This window comes from Camelus ferus, chromosome 6 (assembly GCF_009834535.1).
Source record: "Camelus ferus isolate YT-003-E chromosome 6, BCGSAC_Cfer_1.0, whole genome shotgun sequence".
Lineage (NCBI taxonomy): Eukaryota > Metazoa > Chordata > Mammalia > Artiodactyla > Camelidae > Camelus > Camelus ferus.
Genome location: NC_045701.1, coordinates 44969269 through 44992969, shown reverse-complemented (window position 1 = coordinate 44992969; position 23701 = coordinate 44969269). Strand labels below are relative to the sequence as shown.

General features: G+C 36.0%; 1 long non-coding RNA gene across 2 annotated transcripts; it reads left to right on the top strand.

Moving 5' to 3' along the window:
* Positions 1-1878: 1878 nt before the first annotated feature.
* On the top strand, positions 1879-23455 carry LOC116664243. 2 transcript variants are annotated; one of them, XR_004320661.1, is made up of 5 exons: positions 1879-1903; positions 6516-6599; positions 7635-7687; positions 19644-19757; positions 22876-23455. It is a non-coding gene; the product is annotated as an uncharacterized LOC116664243 (long non-coding RNA). The 2 variants fall into 2 exon arrangements; XR_004320660.1 differs by lacking the exon at positions 22876-23455 and having other exon boundaries at positions 19644-20163.
* The last annotated feature ends 246 nt before the right edge of the window (positions 23456-23701 follow it).

Here is a 23701-nt window from a genome sequence, read left to right as displayed (position 1 = left end):
CTCTATATTTGTGAGTCTGTTTCTTTTATGTTATATTCACTAGTTAGTTTTATTTTTTAGATGCCACATATATGTGATACCATACAGTATTTGTCTTTCTCTGACATTTCACTTAGCATAATACACTCCAAGTCCATCCATGCTGTTGTAAATGGCAAAATTTTATTCTTTTTAATGGCTGAGTAGTATTTATATATAGATATATATATAGATATATATATATAGATATATCTTATATCTTCTTTTTCCATTCATCTGTTGATGGACACTTAGGTTGTTCCCATATCCTGGCAACTGTAAATAATGCTGCTGTGAAGATGGGAGTGCCTGTATCTTTTTGAATTTGTGTTTTTGTGGGGTTTTGGGGGGATACATACTCACAAGTAGAATTTCTGGATCATACAGTAGTTCTATTTTTAGTTTTTTGCGAGACCTTCATAGTGTTTTCTATTGTTTGTAGCTGCACTAATTAACATCCCCACTGGGGAGATATGATCACAAAAGATTTAATTCAAAGAAAGTGAAAGATCATTTTGGAAATAAACATCCAACCTCAAGGAAAGGATGACCAACACTAATTTTGACTTAAAGAAAAATGACAGCAAGTAGTTGTAATAGCTGCCCTTCAATCTCTATCCCCAGAATTGTCTGACAGAAATTCCTCCTTCTACTCCCATGTAACTGTGTGTTTTGAGGACAGCAACAACAAAAAGCTATACCACGTTATCATTTCTGATAAACTGTCTGCAAATAATACTGTTATAAAGAGAATGCCCATAAAAAATATATTGGAGTTCACACTCAAGTGAAAGTCAGAAAATTTGGTATACATTTTCAGAAATTACTTCTGACTGTATTATAACAAGAAGGCCTGTTATTACTTAGGTTTTGAGGGGAGGGTGTTGACCAACTTTATTGAGGTATGATTGACAATTATAAATTGTATATATTTAAGGTATACAATGTGATGCTTAGAGATATATATATATATATATAAATAAATTGTGAAATGAGTAACACAATTAACAAATCAATGTATTCATCCCTTCCCAAGTTACCTTTGTGTGTGTGTGTGTGTGTGTGTGTGTGTTTGGTGGGAACACTGAAGAGCTATTCTTTTATCAAATGTTAAGTAAACAATACTTTATTATTAATTATAGTCATCATGCTGTACATTAGGTCTCAGAACTTAACTTATTTTATTGCTGAAAGTCTGCCTCTTTGACCAACATCTCCCCATTTCCCCCACCCAGGACATTTGGTTTGTTTTTTCTTTCTCATGAATGCATCATGAGGCAGGCACTCTAGGAATGGAATAGCATTTCCCATAAGGACCTTATGTCCTTCTTCACCTGACTCAGCATGACACTTTCATCTGCATCCTTACATAATGACTATCCCAACTTTGGGTATATATCCTCCTATGAGGCAGAAAGAAGGAGGAAGTGACATGTGTCACTGGAAAACCTCCTTTTTATTAGTTAGGAAAATAGCAGATTTCTCAGAAATCTTAATTCTATAATCCTGCTTATATCTCATTGCTCAGAACTTGATCAAAGGCACTCCTTTAATTAGAAGAGATTCTGTGGATCTATGAAGGTATGGGTTATTTTTTAAAATTAGGTGTATTGCCAACCTGAACAAAAGAATAAATTATGTTAGTAAGTATGAAGGGAAGAAGAAATACTGAGTAAGAAAATAGTTGTAACTAGCACACACAATATCAAAGTCTAAGTTAAAGGATTAAGAACTTTTCTCTTTTTTCCCATTCTTCACATTTTCATCAGGTGCTCTATGACAAAAGACAATTTTTATGTCACTTAAGAGGCAGTTGGACTCCCATCCAAAGTTCAGTTCAGATATCAAGACTGCTGACACCATGCATCTGATATGTAACCAGAAGGTATGAAAAGCTGTATTACTGACATAATCAGCAGGTGTGAAATAGCTCAGAAAGCAAGAAAAGGAGACTGGCCTGGGTTATTACTGTGTTCGGCGGGTGGGGCCAGGGTAAGAGTTCCCACCAGCAAGGGAAGGGGCTTTTATGATTTGGATGTCCCACCTTCACCAAAGGAGGGAGCACTGAGGCTTTCTTAACAGTCCGCAAAGACGTGGGTGGGGCACAAGGGGAAAGAGGGAGGGTTGAGCCTTAAGAGATGTCAGTGGTCAATCATCCAAAAACGGAGTCAGTTTCCTCACTACAGTGTGAAACCAACTTTAAGTATCCCCAACTCCATGACAAAAGGTGTCTTTCTGATTGGCAGTCACATCCAATGGCACTGAGATACCTATCTTACCATTTCTGTGAAGCTTCAAAGTTCCACCATCCTTCAGATAGAGATGCTTTCAAATCCACATCATTTTTTTTTTCTCTTTCTTGCCCCATCTACAAGCATTCACTGCTCAGCTAAGGAATTAGAATTTTACAGTTAACCAAATAACAAGCTCCAGGAGAAAATAAAAAAGTACATAGTCTGTGCCATGTGGTTTGGACTCTGGGTGATTTGCTGATTTTTGCCTTTAGGTTTTCTGTCTTTGCTTTCTTGTTTTTTATTTAGATATACTGAAGTGTTTCCTATATTTATCTCTAACAGCTTTATTGAGATGTAATTATATACTAAAAAATTCACCTATTTTACATTGAAGTGTACAACTCAGTGCTCTTTATGAAATTTACAGTTGTGTATATGTCACCAACAACCTATTTTAGGACATTTTAGTTACCCCATAGATAATTCCTCCCTGTTAGTAACAATCAATTTCTGCTTCTTACCCCAGCCCCTGGCATCCATTAATTCACTTTCTGTCTTTACAGATTTGTCTTTTCTAGATATTTTAGATAAGCAGACTCATGTAATATTTGTAGTCTTTTTACATCTGGTTTCTTTTACTTAGCATAATGTTTTTTAAATGCACCCATATTATAGCATATATCAGTATTTCATTCCTTTCTTTCTGATGAATAGTATTCCATTGTAGAGGTATGTCATTTTTATTTTAATTTGCATTTCTGTACTGATTAATAGTGTGGCGCCTCTGTTCTCTTTATTTTTCACCTGAGCATTTGAAACTTCATCTGGATTGTCCCTCTGATGGGTGTTTTTGTTTGTGAAGTTGCACACTCTCTCTACACACTCACACACACACACAAACACACACTACTTGATTTTAAATCCATTATTGATAAACTGTTCTGCTCTGTGGGTATTTTGCTTTTTGAGTTCAATTATCTTCTTAAAACAGCCCCTGCTATTTCCTTACATTGTTATATGGCAAATTATTTAGATCCACTATTGACTGTTGGGAAAATTTTGAAGTACCAACTACAAAACATAGGAGTTATTCTTCTTAGAAGTCAGGTTGTTTTATCAAGCATTTCATCTTCTATTAAGATGTTGCTATGCATTTTAAACAGATTTTTCTTAATATTTGTAATGTACACATTTATTTAGCACACAGGTGTTGCTGACTGAACAGCTGGTCTCATGAGGGAAAAATAATCCTTGGGAAGGTTTACTTTTGATTAGAATGACTTTAACAAAAAATTGTCTCCTAATCAGAATCCAGTTGCTTAAAATCAAATCAGGAACTCTAAAAATTTACACTAGGGCTCTAAGAGGCCATTTTACAAGTTTTGAAATTATCTCTATCTCTTTTTTTTGGAGTAAAAGTCCTGGTGCTAAATGCATTTAGCATTCCTCAATGGACACTCTGTGAACCGTTTCTTAGTACATCCTGCATTGATCACTGGGGAACTCTGAAGAGGGACTATGCTCAATGGAGAGAAGAGCGGTGGGTCTGGCAGCTAATTGTGCGCACCTGTGCCTGGGGCACGCTCTCCTCTTCTGGCAGGTGATGATAGCTGGCTCATTATTTTTCCAAATTACAAACAAACTCCCTACTTTTTTCTCATTGTCTATTAAACACCAAAACAAAATGTCAATTGGAGCCAATCACATATAGTAATGGAATCCCTAGAGGAGACTAAAGGAAGAAAACACACAACTGTAATGAAAGAACAAAGCACAGTGCTTTTATTAACTACAATAAAGAAAGAATATGTGTAAATCCTTGATACAGGTTTTGGGTTTTAAATGTCTTTATGCCTAATAGAAACAAAGGAGTCCATTTCTGAGGGCTCCCAAATGTACCATCATGTAGTTAAATAAGAACATTTGTCAGTGGCATTCCATTAACTTGCTTTGTTGGAAAAAAAGATTCTCACCAAAGTCCCTTCTGCCAAATAAATATAGTAATATTTTCTCTCCAATAAAGAAACCTGGTGGGATTATACTTAAGGTCTCCAATGGAGACAGACTCTCTCTATGAAGCACTAGATAATACAAAATAAAATTAAGGACGTACTTCCTTTGCTATTCATAATCTAATGAAATTTAGATTTTTTAAAAAAGTAGCGTTAATTTTGATGATATTTTGAGAATAGAAACTGTTCCCACAGAATTAAAATGACCTGCAAATGGTCACACTCTAGTAAATTATGCTGTGATTCTTTTTAATAGTTTTTAAATACAATCACCAGTCTCCTTCCATCCTGTCCTTGTTCCCCTTTGTACCAGAGACAGTATCTCTTGGATTCACATACAGGAGCAAAGGGACACTGCCACCATCAAAATTGGCTAACTTTACAGCCTAATAAATGGTTCATAAATCCAAAAAGAGTCTCACTCTTCAGGGCATTAAAGAAAAAGTCAAACCTATGTTATGACTGAGGTTTTTAGAAGATATTTGATATTTATTATGAAAATTGTCACTTTTCAGCAGCACAGCATCATAAGGGATCCTGAATTGAATAAAATTTCTTAATGTTAAAAAAATGATCTTTAGAAATTTTACTCATTGGGTATGTAATATCGATGTAGTGGATAGCTGAAGAGGAAGAGGCTTCTACTCAGAGGGAAAAAGTAGGTTTTTTTTTTCTTTTTCTTCAACCCACTGAATACTTGTGTACTTTAGATGTGTGGTTTTTCCACATCAAGCAGTCTGAGACACCAGTTGGTTATCCTATAATTTAACTCAATTTCTGGCACTGTCTACCTGAAAATGGTGTCAGATCCCACAGATTAAGGACTCAGTCTCACAAGATTACCCCCCAACGTCAGATGTCAATTGCAAGGTCAGGTTATCACGTGGACTTCTGACTGTAAGCCAGAAGTCCCCATGATCCCCCCGCCAGTGAGGTGTAATCATTTGCTAGAATGGCTCACAGAACCTAGGAAACAATTTTCTTACTCGATGATTGGTTTATTACAAAGGCTATAACTCTGGAACATCCAGATGGAAGAGACGCTCAGGACAAGGTATGTGGGAAGGAACCCAGAGGTTCCTTGCCCTCTCTGAGTGTGCCATTGCCCCAGTACTTCCATAGCTTCACCAACTTGGAAGCTGCTCAAACCCCTTCAGCTAGGTTTTTTTATGAAGGCTTCATTACATAGGCAGTGGCTGATGCATAGGCATCAGTCATTAGTGATTGACTCAGCCTCCAGCCCTTTTCTCCTCCCCAGAGGTTGAGGAATGGGGCTGAAAGTTCTAACCCTCTAATTACGCAGTTGGTTCCCCTGGCAACAAGCCCCCACCCTTATGGGCTTTCCAAAAGCCACTGTATTAACCTAACGTCCGGTGTGGTTAAAAGGAGATTGTTATAAAAAAAAAAAAAAAAAAAAGATTTTATCTTTATCTTTATCACTCTGGAACTATTTCAGCAACTGTAGCTTTTGAAGACAAAAACACCCCATAAATATTGTAATAAAAGATACTCTCATTGCTTAGGAAATTACAAAAGTTTTAGGAGCTGGAAACCCAGAACAGGGAGGAAGACCACACTAATATTTCTTATTATAAATCACAGTGTCATAGTAGCTTAGTTTCATCACTTAAAACTAAAAATGTTTCTATCTTTGGCCCAGAATTTCTACTTTGAATATCTTACTTCAAAAAATTTCCAACTAAACACAAGTCCCAGATGTTAATTGCATTATTTAGTATTAAAAAAAGATTACAATCTAAATGTCCATCAAAAATCAGTGTCTAAATTAAATATGGTGCATTCCTACAATTTAATACAAAGCATATATAAGTGAAAATTCAATCTATATGATTTAATATGGGTACTCTTTAAAAAAAAAAAGTTGATTATAAACAAGCCTCAGAGCAGTATTAAAGTAAGATACAATTTACTTGAAAAAATATAGAAACTTACACAAAATATTATCTATAATTTTTATAATATTTTCACTATACATAAAATTTCAAAATCAATCAAGAATGATTATCCCTAGTGAGGAAGAAAGGAGTCTGGGATGATGATTAGGAAGTAATTTTAATTTTATTAATAATATGCATATGTTATAAGAAAGGACATATGCTATTCATCTACTACTTATATAATTAAAGTTTAATAAAATTGGATAGTTATTAAAGTTTAATACTCATTAAAATTTATGAATAATTTCTTTGGAAAATGTTAAGTAAATATAATATCTGTCCTGTATTCACAGACTTATATTAAGGATCAAGATATATTTCCTGCAGTGAAAATAGGTTCAAGAAAAGAACCATTTTTGTCAGATTCGTATACACAGGTAAATGTGTCTGTTATTAATTTACCTTGTGAGTTAACTTACTGCCAATGTAAAACATCTATATAACCACAAGTACTGGTAGCTGTCTGTGGAGAAAATGCATATCTCAGATTGGATGCAATCACTAAAATGTTAGCACTACATTTTTATATTAATGTGAGCAGTGATCTTGCATGTGCAATATGGTCCACTCTTTTACTAGCCCATCTGCTTGCCCTACAATGAGCCATATTCCATTTTATATGGTTCCCAGAGTCCTGACTACAAAGAGTTATATGCCGTTATATCGCTGTAATTGAGAGGCTCTCCAAGAGTCACATCAATCCTCCCAGTTTTGATTCCAGAAATTCTCCCACTTACATAAGTTATTTTGAATTAAACATTATCTAGGTTATCTTACCAACATTCTATTTTGACAGTATTTATAAACTAGCAAGGAATGATTTAAATTTGTCCTGGACCATGACTAAATCCTGAAGGAATGAGTACTAGCATTAAGAAGTTTGAGAGTGGAAGGCGACTAGAGTCAGGATCCAAAAAAAAGGGGTGATGAAGAAATGCAGTTGGGGTGCAGGGAAGGTAAAAGCAGGTGGGGGGCTATCTGGGGAGGATGATCAGCTTCATACATATTCTGCTGCAGAGCCATTCTTCAGTTTAAAGCCATAAATAATAAATCAATATGTACACATTGAAAAATGAATTCTATTTTTCTAAGAAAATAGATGAATTTCCCTTTAAAAAAAATTTAGAATATGAAAGCATCTGTTTTATTCATTTTCTGTGTGCTTTATCAAGTATGCACAATTCCACAATAGAGCAAAGTAGAAATATATTGATAGAAGCCACTTCAAAATCAATCTTGTCAGTCCAATGTGTAATATTTTGACATGAACATAAATATCATTGAAATATTTGCAGTAGCAGAGTAGCTCACAATCCTAAAAACATAACTCTGTAAAATAGAATGGAAAATTTTTAATTCTCTAGAAAATAAAATATGGGCTTGTGATTCTCTAACATGTTCTGTATTTTTAGAAACCTAAAGGAGCCTGGAGAAAAAGAGACAGATGCCACAGCTACGGGACAGGGTAAGAAAGAGCTTTCAATTTGTGCCCTTTGTTTTCCCAACATTACCTGCATGGATCAGTGTTTGCCTCTTTGCTTTTCAAAAAGCAGGGGATATCAGCTAGGGGCATGGGGCGATACCCTGACTGGAATGAGTCCGCTTGGCCTGGGGGGGATCAGGAAAACACCATCGTGGCAGGCGCTGAGGCTGTCTGGCCTCCCGTTGCCAACCATATGATTAGAAGGTTGGAACTTTCAGTTCAACATCCCAGGCCTCTAGAAGAAGCACAGAGGCTAGAAGTTGGATCAGTGACCAATGGCCAATGATTTAATCAATAGTGCCTATGTAATGAAGCGTCCATAAAGCTTTAAAATAAGGTTTGGAGAGCTTTCTGAGTTGGTGAACACATTGGAGATTTGGGGAGAGTGATGTGCTTGCAGAGGGCATGGAAAGTCCGTGCCGCTTTCCCCTTGCCTTGCTTTATCTGTCTCTTCCATCTGGCTATTCCTGAGTTATATCCTTTTATAATAAACTGCTAATCTAGCAAGTAAAATGTTTCTCTGAGTTCTGTGAGCTGCTCTAGCAAATTAATCAAGTCTGAGGAAGGTGTTGTGGGAGCTCCCGTCTATAGCCAGTTGGTCAGAAGCCTGAATTTTAACCACCTGGATTTACAGTTGGCACTGAGCCCTCAATCTGTAGAATCTAATGCTGCTTATGAGTACATAGTATCAGAAGAGTTGAATTCTAGGACACTCAACAAGTGTCCCAGAGAATTAATTGCTTGTTGGTGGTGTGGAGGACAGCCCCCACCCCACCCCGTCCTCCCAACACACATACAACATGCTCATTGGAATTGAGTCCAAGAACACAAAACTTACTGTCATGAAATGGGATTTGCTAGAAGGGTCCTGGCTTCCCAAACACGGTTTGAGAAGAGAAAGAATAAAAGAGTGGAAGATGAGGAAACTTTGATTCCTAGGGTCCATGTGGTCACTCATGGTATGGAGCAGCAGGTGTGATGAAATCAGTTACCAAAGTTAAAAGTATCAGTGAAATTTAGAGAGATATCAAACTCCCAGGGAACTGGTTCACTGGATGCATAAGGAATTGCAGACTGTTTTGTTTAGGGAAGCAAGTTATGCTCAGAGACTGGGATTATTTTTGCCATATTTTGTTTAACACAGGTTTACTGTGGGAATTACAATAATTTCACAAGCCAATAGCATACATGCTGATGTCTCTTAATAAACCAATAAAGAAAGCATACTCCAAACAAATGACAGATTATACCATTGTTTCAGACAAAGAGAGATGACAGAAATAAAGGCTAAATTAAGTTGAGGTGTACCTTTTATACAAGTCTGGTTTCTCAGGGGAGCTGGCTTAACAAACTGGGAACTGACTTTCAGCAGCCAGTGCAAAATGGAAGTCCCTTGTTGCTAGACTGCGTTGCTAGGAAACAAAGGCACTGGCGTTGGCAGGCAGGCTAGGCTGCTCCTAGGGTGATCATTCTGGGGACATTTGCTCAGCATGCACCCCTGTTGATGAGTGCCTCAGAGAGGCAGAGCAGATGTCCCCTTTCTTTTTGAGACTGCTGCACCGTTTAACACCACTGATACCCGGGAAGAGCCTGGCCACAGCAGAAGCACGTGTCTCAAGATCTTCAGAGAACTAGATCAGCAAAGGGTAGCTTTTGCCCAAACTGAAACTCTCCTGGATATTCCTTCCAAACGCTTGGTATTTATAGTCTAAATGTCCTCTGGCTATAGTCACCTCCGTCAGGTTCCTATTGATAACCCCACAAGCCAGACCCCTCAGCAGCTGAGCGACACATGAGATAATATCCTGACACAATTTACTTCATTCTTATATCAAAACTACTTTTATATCAAAACAAGCTGTGCAAAAGCTTAAAGAATATGAAAAGGAATATATGTATGTATATGTATGACTGAAACATCATGTGGTACACCAGAAACTGACTCAACGAAACTCTTAAATCAGAGACAAAGGACTGTATTAGTCACACAGCGAGCACCGTGAGCATCGGCTAATTGTGTCAGCTCCCTGTCCACAAGTCCCACAGCTGCAATGAAATGCGCCCAGATGGGTTCTTCTACATGCAGTGGGCTATGTTATAGGTAAAGAACCCTGAACTCAGGAACCCAAGTCTTTCATAGTATTAAGTAAGCATGCTTGTTCTTTGCTTCAGCACAAGACAACATCGTTACTACACTGGGCAGTAAGAACGCCTGCCCTTTGCTTTGGAGAAAGGCACCATTTCTATACTCACTTTTGCTTCCCAGGGAATCACTACTTCTAACTTCCAAGACTGTTTACATTATAAACATCCTTGGAATGTAGTTCTGAATAAAAGCAGTCATGAGTTCATTTCACAAGATATGAAGAGACATGACAGGCCCTTGAAGAACTGTCTCCCAACAATACGCACCCCTCAGCCATAAACCCATCCTGGCTTCAGGTGAATTTTCCCATAAGCACTCCACTCTGGTGGCTACTCTGATTAACCTAACAGGGTCTCGTACCAAATCTCTTCAGTTTGTCTCATACAGCATTTAATTAAAGTTACTATGAACAGGACTCCGAGCAACAAGAGGAGGCCAACCTGCAGTACTGAACCCAAACATATTCCCAGGGTTCTGGGCCCAAACAGCTGAAGAAAACTCTCAGGACATTCCTCTGTGCATTTTTAATTGCTCTTTCCACTCGGCCCGATGCATTTATTGCGTTAGTTCTTGCACAGACACTGCCTTGACCCAAAAGTTGGAAGTCTAGGGCAACTTTATCATCCATCGCAACTGTGGCCAATGAGCAGAAGCTGACCTGTCTTCTATGGCTGAGGTGCTTTCATCGATTACGTCAGCTTTTCTAATCGGAGCATTCCCATTGTAGGGATAACAAGTCACTGAATGCTCCAGCAAGCTCCCCTGAGTGAACAAGGCTGGCCTCCATTGAAACAGAACTGGGAGCCTTTACAACTGATCTGTGCTATTGTCACCTCTCTTGCCTCATTATAGTCATTTGTTTCTGCATTCTTTTGTTCCCTTAAGATCCTTAATTAGTGATACTTGTTCAAGGGCAAGTCTTGTGGCCAGGCTTAGATCACAAAATGGCTTAGACCCGAAATGGCTTCTCTTATATCAAGAAAGCCATGCCTGGTTCCCTTTCTCTGAAGACCTTCTACCCTATCTGGTTACATGATGGTAAAAATGACATAACATAATGACATGCATACACCCTGACCCTAATGATTTCCAGTATTTTAAGGCAAAATTCTGTTCATTGGTCAAGCCAGATATATTTAAAAGTTGATATATTAATTGCCCCCACACACAAAAAAAGAGTGAAGGAATGGTGTATTGAAAGAATCTCAGACCACAGAGAAACATTCTGAATATGTTGTGTTTTATAATATTGGGGAGAATCTCAAGCTAATACAAAAGGAATAATTCCTTTTTTGTGTTTTAGTGAAATATTTCCTCAAATGAATTATTTAGTGAAATAATTCCTCAAAACCTTGCACTGAAAAGCATAAATATTTCCCCTGATAACAAAGACAGAGTAGACATGTAAAGGAGTCCCCAGAGGATACGGCTGGAAGTTTGACATAAATGTCAAACGAGCCCTCTATAGGAGCCCTCTAAAATATGAACCTTAAACAAACTACAGCTTACTTTCAAAATTTTGAAGGAACCCTCAGCAAAGGATATCAAGTGTAACTGGCTAAAATCTTGCCTTCTTGATCTCAGGAGGTGTAGGGAGCAAAATTTGCCACCCTAAAGTGTGTCTTTGGCAAGTAGATAATTTGTAGCTGAAACTAATCAAATCCTAGAGGACTCAGGAAGAACCTCTGACCGTCCCCCTAACTGCATAAAAGAATATTGTAGATAGAGGATCTGTTCCAGTAGGAGAGCTGTCAACATAGAAAACTCTAGTAAGAACTGGGTGTGTAGACAGGAGGAACCCAGCGAAATCTGTTTGTGTCTCTGTGTCCCACTGTCTCTGCACGGCCCAGCAAACAGTTGTTTATCAAACATTTGCTTTTCCAGCTCCATGTGAATTGTCTTCCTCCTTTCTGAAGTCCCAAACCACTACCTCCAGACATTCTCTCTTGCCTTTTAGGTAAAGATGGTGTTTCAGGTGAGGATTCTGGCTGCTTTTCCTGGGTCTCTCTCATGTATATACATGTTATTAAAACTCTGGGTTTCTCCTGTTGATCTGTCTCATGTCAATTCAGTTCTTAGATCAGCCGGAGGAATCTAGAAGGGTAGGGGAAAATTTCTTCCTCCCCAACATAGGTTTTCATAAGAACCACACTTGGGTTGGTGGCAATGGTGTCAGATTTAAAAGGCTCCAGTGTGGAGACTTTTACTCTCATATTCTGCAAAGACATTACCTGAGCACCAGCATAAGTATGGCTTTTCATGGATACAGCACTGCTTTTGCAGGATATCACATTGAACAGTTTGTAGCAGAGTCAGTTCTCAGAGCGTGTGCTAAAGCATGCCTTCCTAGTGATTTGAAGGGCAGATATCAAAAACGTAAATAACCCCGAAGCTAGAGGACAACAGTGAAAAAATTCAATATGATATAAAGAATTTTAGAAGATTCATTATACAGTTGACCCTTGAACAACATGAATTTGAACTGCTTGGGTCGACATCCAAATGGATTTTTTTTACTAAGTACTTACTATGTGATCCGCGGTTGGCAGATTGTAAAGTTGTACACGCAGACTTTCCACTGCATGGAGGGTCAGTGCTCCGAACCCTCATACTGTTCAAGTGTTGCTGTATTTTTCTGTAGCTCAGTTAACATAGGAATCTGAAATAATTACCTTTTTCTTCATCAAGGATTTTGGGAGTTCAGTTTCATTATCTAACAAGAGGAGAATGGAAAATATTCAAGCTTTCCCCTTTTATAAAAATCATAAGTATGGCTCAGATAACTCAATATTATTATTATGGAATTATTTGATTGCCTCACAATACAATTATACCTTTAGAGATATCTGAAATGTATAAAACAGTTTTATCATTTTAGCTAACATTATATTTATACTTTATTGAATACTCATTAGAATATTCTCATTTTTATTTTATAGATTAGAGACCTCAATCTGATAGATGAAAAAAAAATTTGCTATTGCACTGCTAATATGTGGTGAATCTGAGCCACTGTTTGATTTTAAAACACCTGCACACTAACTAGTGTATATACAGTTGTCATGCTAAATGGACTCTGTTGTCTTTTTAAAGTAAATTAATTTATATTTTTCTATTTTCCTGTAACCTATTATACTGAAGTTGAATATGTAGATATATACGTGTGTATTTATACACACACATATACACATTCACACACATACACATTTGTAAAAGTGTGTGTATGCATACACATATATGTGTTTTCACTTGCAGTACCGTAGGTTAGAAAGAATAAAAAATTAAAAAATAAATGAAATTACTTTTAAAGGACAATAAAGTCCACTAGTATGAGAACTGTACATACAGTAACATGCCTGCATATGTGCACTAGTGTGCACACTATATATACACACACCCAGGCACAGATGTATATAAATCCATTCATTTTGTTTAGTGTTGGAAAGGCAAATAACAGAGTTTATTGATGAGACTATTGGAGTAAGGAAGTTTTACTTTTTGAGCTCTAAAGTGTATAATTAGAGTATTATTTGAACACGGAGTATAAAAGGCAACCGACAAGTCTTTGCCCCCACACGTCGCGCACTAGTCTCCAGTGTGGGGGGTGGGAGGTTTTAGAAATCTTTTCTTCGAATAGGTGTAATGTTATTGACCAAAGAGTTCATGGATAATCTTCAAAAATAACCTTTAGAAAAGCATCTGGTCATAATACGAGGAGATTTGGGGGTAAAGCTGTTCACTCTCAATAGTTCAACCTCGAGGTATTATGGATTAGATTATAGCAGAATAAATGGAATATCAGACATTTTTGTATCAGTCATTTCTCAAATACAAGTATTAGTCATTTCTTAAATCTAGTTTTTTTTTCATGATGATGAGGTTTTTCCTGAGTGCACTTTCAAATTGTATGTGAATAAATGAATAAATTTGAAAAACATTTTATAGATCAATTGGCATTGCTGGAAGAGCATAGCCTACTTTATAGAAGTTTTTTAAAAGAGACAAATTTCACTTTCTCGCCTAGTTAAAAAGGGCATTCATCACTACTTGACACACAGATGCTGTGAAATAAATGTACTTCCAAAGAACTTGATACCTAGTTCAGTTTCCTCTTGACAGTAGCTTTCAAGTTATTCTTCTGGTAACTTTCGTGGGTCGACAGATAGCACTGTCGAAGTGCTAAATGACAGACACATTCCCCGAGTGACAGATGGTAACACAGACCCAATTGTCAGGGAACAATAATGTTAACTGTCAGAAATGAGAAACAAACACATCAGGGATCCTTGTTTTACACAAACACTCTCTCTCTCTCTCTCTCACACACACACACACACACACACACACACACACACACACACTGCGCTGAACTACAGATAAGAAGTTCAAAGGAAGGAAGCCAAATGTCACCCTTTAGACTTAAAGCTAAAGGACACTAGATCATAAACTATATTTCAGAGAATTCCTTAAAAAATATAACTCCTCATAATGGTATCCAAGATGATTTTCAGGATAACAGAAATGGTTCTGACAAGGTTACAAAACTTATGGACCCTGTTAACATATGTTTAACTTTTCTAACCATGAGTCACCAAAGCTGACCCAAGATAGAGAATAAAAACTACTGTGTACTCTGTCACTTCTAAATAAACCCTTGTGCCCGATTTCAAATTGTATTTCAAGAGGAGAGAATAAGTGTTAGAGGTGTGAAAATCAAGGGATTAAGGTTTTGTATAAATCAGGTTATTTTAAACTTAAATATATTCTCAGAATTCAGAGAAAGAATCCCAACTGGGAAGTATGTTGTACATTATGCTATTTTTAAGAACTTATTTTAAAATGTACTTGCTTTAATAAGTCAGCAAAAAGTTAGAACTTGTGAAGGAGACAAGAGTCATATAAAGAGCCACCAGATGACAGGGGAAAAATGATCTTTAAGATCTCCTCTAGCTTTTATATTTTAGTCCCAGAGAAATTTCAGACCTTTCTGCTACGTGTCATTTTATGGGAAGGATTATAGATTAAACTTGGCACGAATTTTGTATACTGAACCTGAAAATAATCTCCTTATTATGCCCAAATGCACATAATACTCTGTTAAAAATGTCAATCAAAATAATGAATTAACAATAACTTCTGAGGAGCTTTATATTTTTGTCTTTCCTGTTTTATGAGACTATTCCTTTAAGGACAGTAGTAAACATGAGAAGCATGTCTCAGCTTCCATGTCTAAAAATGTGTCACACTCATAGCTCATAAAAAGTGTTTCCATTGGACCTGGAGGTATTGTAGTCCGCCTGATGATATCAGCTTAAAAGAATATCCATGTATATTTTGGGTGGTTAATATATTTCTAAGCATATTTAAATCAGGAGGATTCAAGTCCTCTTTTGGTAACTAAGAAGAAACCCTGGAATTTGCATTGAAAACAACTGCTTTTGATTAAGGTAGTAGACAGAACCAAAGAAGCTCAGCTTCTTCCAGCCACACCAAAATGACAGCAAAAGGGTTTTTAAGGTGTAAATACGTAAGTACAAAGAGAACTGGACATATAATAATAGCCACAAATTTTGGAAATTGTAAACTGAAAGTAGGTGATAGCTGATTGAACAATCCAAGGAGGTCATATATTAAAAAGAAATGCAATATTTAATTTACCACATGCAAATTAAGCATATCCAGTTAAATGTGAATCTCAGAAAAACACTTTAAGAAGTATATTTTTCAGTTTAGCTGAGAATCCTGTGTCTTATATGGCAACTCTAAGTCTTTGGTGGGAGAATCTGAAAAGCAGCATGACTTAAAATAGAAAACATTAAAAGTCTCAGGAATATTTGGCAACAGGTGCCTCTCGATGCAGGGTTTAAGGAGGGGCATAAAATAGAAACATAAACTGAAAGCTTTTAAGAAATGATTACCCATTTAACACAAGCAGCAGAAGACTAGAGAAATATTCTCTGGAGAAAATAAAACAATGAGTATGTAAAATTTAGAATATTGAGACTCAGTTGAGGTTAAATATTATAGTGACAACCAGGATTATGTGAAATAAGTTCTGTGACCACCAGCCCTCTTCCAAACTTTGCTTTAAGAAGACTGACAACAAGGTTTATTCCATCTAAGCTGGAGATTGAAAGAGGCTTCTTTATGAAATCTGAAAACTCAAGAGAAATGACATGTAGATACTGACAGGGAATTCTCAGATGAAATGGCCCATCCACAGCCTTCTACACTGATGGTCATGGGTGATGGCCACACACACATGAACAGAGATTTCCATCAGTCTAGTGTTGCCTTGGTTTCTGAGTAAACAGTCAAGCATAACTAGATATCTGAAGAAAGTGTCTACGAAGAAACACTGAGATCAAAACAGTTAATAAAAACTTGGAAGAATAAGAAGTTGTGCAAGGTGAAGATAATTCCAAAATCTCAGTGAATAAGTGAATATATTGCATCTGTGAAAAAAAAAAAGACTTATTTTTGAAAAAGCACTTTAGATAAAAAGAAGAAACTGAGATGTTAAAAGTAAAATTATGAAATAATTCAATAAGCATTTCTTAGGTAAATTTGAAGAGATATAAAAAATTAAAGCAAAAACACAAATAAGTGAAAATTAAGAGAGAAGCAGAGGTAGCTATAAGAGTAATTACAAGGGGAGCAATTTCTAAATAAGAAGAGTTCTAGACGTGAAAATATGGGAGAAAAAAATCAGCTTCTAAAGAAAAATCCACATTTGTTTGAATTGCTAATGGAAAGAGACTATCAGATATCCTGTCTGATGGATATAAATAGATGAACATCAGGTCTTAAGTCATCACAAAATATGAGGACGAAGGGAAGACACGGAATGTCCTGTAAATTTAAGACAATTTGCTTACAAATGATCAACCATAGAATGAGTTGGGACTTTTCAAGCGTAACATTGGAAACTAAAGACAATGAAATAGTGCCCTGAAATTCTGAGGAAAAAAAGGATTTTTCCACTTAGAACTCTATACCAAACTTAACTTATATAAATATAAAAGACTTTGCAGACATGCAAGATTTCAATGGATTTTATCTTCCACCCCTATCTCCTTTTCAGAAAACTAACAACTAGAGTTGCTATTTCCTAAGGACAAGGGAATATAACATAAGAGAAGGCTTGGGATCCAAGAAGCAATTTATCCAACCTATAAGAGAAGTGAAGACATCCTCAGGGGTAAGGTTAAGGACAGTCTCTACATGACAGCTGTACAGCAGACCTCTACATCAGCATGTCTACACTGAAGCAAGTCAGAGGTTCTGGCAGACATGATTTCAAGAAGATAAAATTGATAGAATATTTGTGATGTTTTCATGTATTGAGAAAGATAATTCAGGCATAGTTTGAAGATGAATTAGTTATAAGAACAGAAAAAAATCTAATGACAATAGCAAAGAGTTTATTAATAAAAAGGGAAAAGTAAAATTTTCAAAAGGAACAAAACGTAATCATAGCATAATGTATTGATTAGCTATGGATTACATTTATATAGCTATGACAATACAATATCTGATATTGATTCATGTATATATATGTACACTACATATACATACATACTTATATATAGGGATATAGGGAACAGAAAAGTTACATGTGGAGGACAGTGAATGGATAGGAGAATAAAAGTTGGTTTAATATGCATTTCCCAATAGCTAATGGTGAAAGTTTAAAATTTAAAAAATGCAGTACAAGCATATTTCTTAGACATATGAACGTAAGTACTGAAATAAGCCACTTAAAGAATTTAATCCAATTGTTTCTAGGAATAGAAAAATGGAATCTGATGTTAAGGAGAGACCATAGTGAGCTTCAGAATATGGTGGGCTGGGCAATCCTAGTCTGCTAGATGCTCTGAGTGACTTTCCAGCTAAGATGCCTCTGCCTCTTCAATCTAGAAATCCCAAACTAAGTTAGAGTAGAGCTTTTAAGAGTGTGCTTGTTAAGAATAAATCCACACATAAATGGTCAACTGATCTCTGCCAAGGGTGCTAAGAAAACATAATGGGAAAGGATAATCTCTTCAACCAATGATATTAGGAGAACTGAACATGCACATAGAAAATAGTGAAATTGAACCCCTATATTACACAATACATAAAAATAAACCCAATGTCTATTAAAGACTTCAACATAAAACATGAAACTATAAAACCCCCAGAAGACAGCAAGGGAAAACTTGAAGACATTGGTTTTGGAAATGAATTCAAGGATATGACACCAAAAGCACAGGCAACAAAAGCAAAAATAAGTAAGTGAGACTTCAAACTAAAAAGCTGCTTCACAGCAAAGGCAACACTCAGCAGACTGAAAGGAAACCTATGGAATGAGAGAAAATATTTGGAAACCTTATATCTGTTAAGGGTTAATTTCCAAAAAAAAAAAAAAGTAACTCTTCCCACTCAGTAAAACAAAACAAGACAAAGAACACTAACAACCCAATTAAAAACTGGACTAAATATCTGAATAGACGTGCTGCCCTTTCCTGCAATGTAAAATCCCGTACAACATCACAGTCAGCCATCCACATCCACAGCTTTGAAGCCTCAGATTCAACCAACCAGAGATAGTTTAGGATAGTGTAGTACATATTTGTTGAAAAAATTCAGGTATAAGTGAACCCGGGCAGTTCAAATCCATGTTGTTCAAGAATCAACTGTAAATACAATGGAATATTATTATTATATTATTATATTATATTATTCTGGTTTAAAAAAAAGAAAAAATATCCTGTCATTTGTGACAACATGGATGAGCCCAGAGGACATTATGCCAAGTGGAATAAACCAATCACAGGAGGATAAATACCACAAATTTTCACCTTTAGGAGATACATGAAATTGCCAAACTCATAAAAGCAGAGAATAGAATGGCAGTTGCCAAGGTCTCAGGGGATGAAGAAATGGGGAATTTCTAATTAACAAATATAAAATTTCAGTTAGGCCAGATGAGTAGGTTCTGAAGAGCTAATGTACAATATTGTCCCTGCAGACAGCAGTACTGTACTATGCACTTAAAAATCTGTTGAGAGGTCCATCTCCTGTTAGGTGTTCTTACTACAATAAAAACAAAATGCTATTATTTTAGAATCATTTTCTGAGACCTGGCTCATAAATGGAAGTCTTGAACCAATGAGAAATGTCACCTATTCCTTTTCTGTGGGGACACTTTCTCAGGAATCCACCCTCTTTTAATACCCATGGGATTGCAGGCTACACATTCCTTGAAATAGCTGGAGAAAGTGGGGGCAGGGTTGGACTGTGGGTAAATTGTGTCTTTGTTGATAGGGGTGAAATTCAAATAACCACTTGAGTAGCAGTACATGATGACAGAATCAAGACCTTTCTACTTGATTCTGTGCCAGAAGACCAGGAATTTGGGAAAGGAATAATGTTATCTCAAGACAGCAAAATTGCATTCATCACTTAGTTCATGAGAATCTTCTTCGTATACCTGACTTCTTGCTATGATTGTAGCTCTGAGGGGAGATTTGATTAATAACCAAGTAAAGAAAGATGGGGAACAAGTGTCATTCACCTCTCAGCCTGTTACAAGAAACAAGCCATTTTCTCAGTTGAAGGATAACCTAAGAAAGCAGAAAAAGAGCTTGCATATTCAAGATAAAATCAATGAAACAACCAAAATGTAAATATAATTGCTCTTGCCCTGTAAAATTATAAGATAAACATTGCATACCTCAAACTGGGGGAAAATATTACCTACTATGTCATGAAATTCAGACTTGCCTTGGATTTCTGTTTTCTTTTCAGCGATAAATGCCGGAAGTCAGCATGGTGTTGAGTACTGGGATTAGCAATGGTAGCTATTTATTGGGGGTTTACTACGTGTCTGGCACAGTCTGTCCACAGAAAAAGCCCTATCAGGTAAGAACTAGTGTTATCTCTCTTCAGGAAGTGTGGAAATTGAGGTATGGACTGATTAAAATTCTTACCTAAGGATAGATCTTATGAAGTGATTGAGGTTGGAATTACAGCTGGGACCTCAGGCTTTGTAACAATACTACTGTGCTGTGTCATGTTCCCTCTTCCAAAATGTAGGACCAAATAATTTAAATACTTACTTACAAAAAAGCAAAAAGCAAGATGCATACATTCGGAAGGTATATCATCTACCTGCCTGACTCAAAAAGGAAACAGATTAGAATATGGGAACGAGAATGAAGGGATATAAAATAATTGATTGGAATCATTTAAACCAGCTAGGCACAGACAACATATTATTTAAAATATATGAATTGATTAATAATATTTTGCATCTGAAACCCCAGCTATTTTAACACAAATTAGATGTGGAAGGTTTTTCCATGTTCAATAAAGTAAGCTAAAATTCTTGCTTTACAAAGAGGAATTTTATAAAATTATATAAAATCTTGACATCTGATAATTACATTCAAGTAAAGAGGTAAATTACTGAAAATTTTAGAACTGTTCATCAAAATATAGATTTCAATATCAATATGTTATACATTAGAGCAATATATTGATAGATAATATCAATTTTAGCATATATTGACACTTCAAGTCATCTATTACAGAAATAAATCTCTTATCAAGGGTCAAAAGATGGAAATTTCAGTCTGGCTTGTTGCACTATTATTATAACATCTGCATGTGATAGTTTGGGATACATTTATTGCACAGAAAGAAATCATAAACATGGCAATGACAAATCACAGGAAAACAGAAAACAACAAATGAAAACAATGTGACAACACCCTCATACTCTGAAATGTGTCATTAATGGCTAGAGCATATACACAATCGTTTTTGTTAGTAACTAATGACGTTTTCTTTGTTATCATGTTGTATGTCATGTGATGGGGATTCTCTGATGTAAAACCTGAACCATAGGGTCAATTGTGAATAAATCATTTGTAGAATGATACATCATTCATAAGTACTTTCACAGTATATTTTGGTTGAAAAGAAAAATTGAAGAAATTCAGATTCTATATCTTCACATTTCTATTGTTATGCTTTGGAGTTAACAAGGAAGATTTTATTATTACTATTCCAGTGGTGCTTCTTGCTGTCAATTACATAAGCAATCTAGGAAACAGCATAACATTTATTACTTTTTTCCATGAAGATATTCATTAGTTCTGGTGAAACAGTCCAATCCTTTCTGTCAGAGTGACAAGGAAACGTCTCTTGGATTCATGGTAACAAATCCTGTAACAAAGGAACTCTGAAAGGTAATTAAAAAGGACTAAGGAGCAATCGGATCTTATCTAAGAACCTCAAAAAGTGACATGGCACATTAATATTAAGGAAATGGCAGAACCAGTCAATTTGTCAGTCTTTTCCTGTCTCTTGCTGCCTTTGGTGTTGAAAGTGGAAGGGCAGCTGTGCAGAGTGCATTGAGTGCCCATCATTATGCCATTTCACCCGTTCTAATTCTCCTGAGATGGGCTGTTCTGCCTGAGACGTTCATCTTCTGTCTCAGACACCCACACTGACATAAGCGGCTAAGTATGTACCATGTATCTAGGCAAACTTTTAGTACTCTTAAGTAGTGAGTTTTGGCTTTTGAAATCTGCCCTCTGCAGAACATAATTTCTGTTCCTGCTTTTAAGCTAGAGTATACATTTCAACTTCGTGGCCATTATTAAATGTAAACTCTTTCAATGAATGAATGTTGAATATTTTTAGTTACATAAAGATAAACCAGCAAATGCTTTGTGATTTGTGTTAATAGTGACTTATTTGCATGTTATTTTATTTCACATTATAAAGCACTGGCTTAACATACTACAACCTCTCATGGTAAAATAAAAGGTCTTAAAGCAAAGAGTAAACTATTGATTGGTTTATAGTTTATTTCTTGATTTAATTTTGTGAATATGCCTGCTAGGAGACAGGTGCAAAATGATTCTAGAACAGTAGTACAGAACCGTATAAACCAGTAGTTGACATTTACGTATGGCAAAAGTATCCGCTTAACTATAAGTTCTATTGTGAATCATAGGTGTCGTTATATACTGTGACCTCTGTAAAAAGGTATTTTTTTCTGGCAAATTATGTATGTTCCTATATGAAAATTTTCTGTTACTATGGTGTTAAGGACTTCTACTCTTTTTTAAGTCTCAGAACTAAGTTAATAAAACAAAATTTTACTCAAGAGTCTTATCTTATACAATACACGCAGGAAGCAAGTAGTAGGGGATAAGGCTGAGTAGGGAACTCCCTTTCTACATTTAAAAGGCTCGTAAGTAGGAACTGCTCTTGGTTTTAGCAGCCAGGTCACTTCAACTGAAGAATGGCATGGATCTTGTCTCTGTGTTGTCCACTCCAAAGTCAGCAGTCTTTAACAGATTAAACCACGGTACTTTCTATCTTCCTTTTTCCATCACTTCTTCCTGAGGAAGAGCCCTGCGTATTTGGACATTCCTCCATGTTCCTTTTCTTAACTGACCTCTCCAAGAACCAGCTAGTTTTTCTGAAAAGAAATGAGTGACTTAGAATAAATGATCAAGCCTAATATGCTCACTTGTAAGATCTAACTATTTTCTTATTTTCATATAATAATTCTACTTACATACAATTTTTACTGTATGTTTTCCATGTGCGAGGATCTAATCTAGAGGCCAGGAGTTCGATGATGAATAAGACATGGTCTCAGTGAGTTAACGTCAACCTCTGGGTCATCTCAGAGAGAAACTGATCTTCAAGAAAACTGTCTAGAATTCAATAGTCTACGTGTAATGGACTCTAATGTACTGATGATATCATGTGCACTTCTGTATGTCTGAGTTTGGTGTATAAGCTTTATAGTACCTGTAATTCAATTATCAAATGTATTTCTCATACTTTTATATTTATTTGATTACTTAGCTATGTTAAACTACCATGATGGTTTATATTTTATTATTTCCTGACAGAATTCATCGGGCTCTTTTTAAAAGTTCACTTTGGGAATGATTCACATGCAAAACTTGATGAAGCAGCATATTCTTTGCCATGTTTGTCTTCTTAATTACAGAGAGAAATGTTCCATATAACAGCTCTGAACAGTCAGTATTAATTTGAGTGTGGCTTCCCAAAGCAGTGTCTCCTGACAGGTTATCCCTCATGTGGCTTGATTTGCACTATCAACAACCAAGAGGAATTGGAAGGCAAGTAAACTATGGCTAATATGTCAGCTTGATTTACAAAATTTCCATAGGCAGGTCTGTTTGCTGGACATCAAATTAGCAACATGGGCAAGATCTAAATTACAGCTGCTTTCAGGCAATGTAGAGAAAAAATGCTTAATTATTTATTAATGAAGGCTTAATTAATCTGAAATGCTTTTGTGTGGTTGAGAAACAAGGGCTTTATCTTAAGAGGCAAAATATCAAGTAATTAGTAACATAAAAATTGTACTCTGTTGCAAATTCAGACGTGCACCCAGTGTCCCCAGCCTCTCGGTAATAATGCTAACACTTAATGCATCGATTATTTAATCTCCACTGACAGAGTTAATTTAGATTTTAGTAATAAGGGCATACCTTGTATGTAATTATTTTAAAATAATTCTTACCTCTCCATTTGCTTTAAACATATATATATTTACATATATACAGTTTTAAGTTAAGGTTACATGTTTTAATTAGAGGTCATGACAATGGATGAATTTCTGCTATCATTTCTGTTTCACATAATGATATTCAGTATAGAAAAATGTAAGAATAAACAGAATGATATGTGTCTATGGAGAAAAATTATCATCATAAATAAAATATAACATCTTATTTTTAAAAAACATGCATAACTTTCTTGAATTAATAAATAAATAGAATGTTAAAGTAGCAAATGCTTCTTTAAAA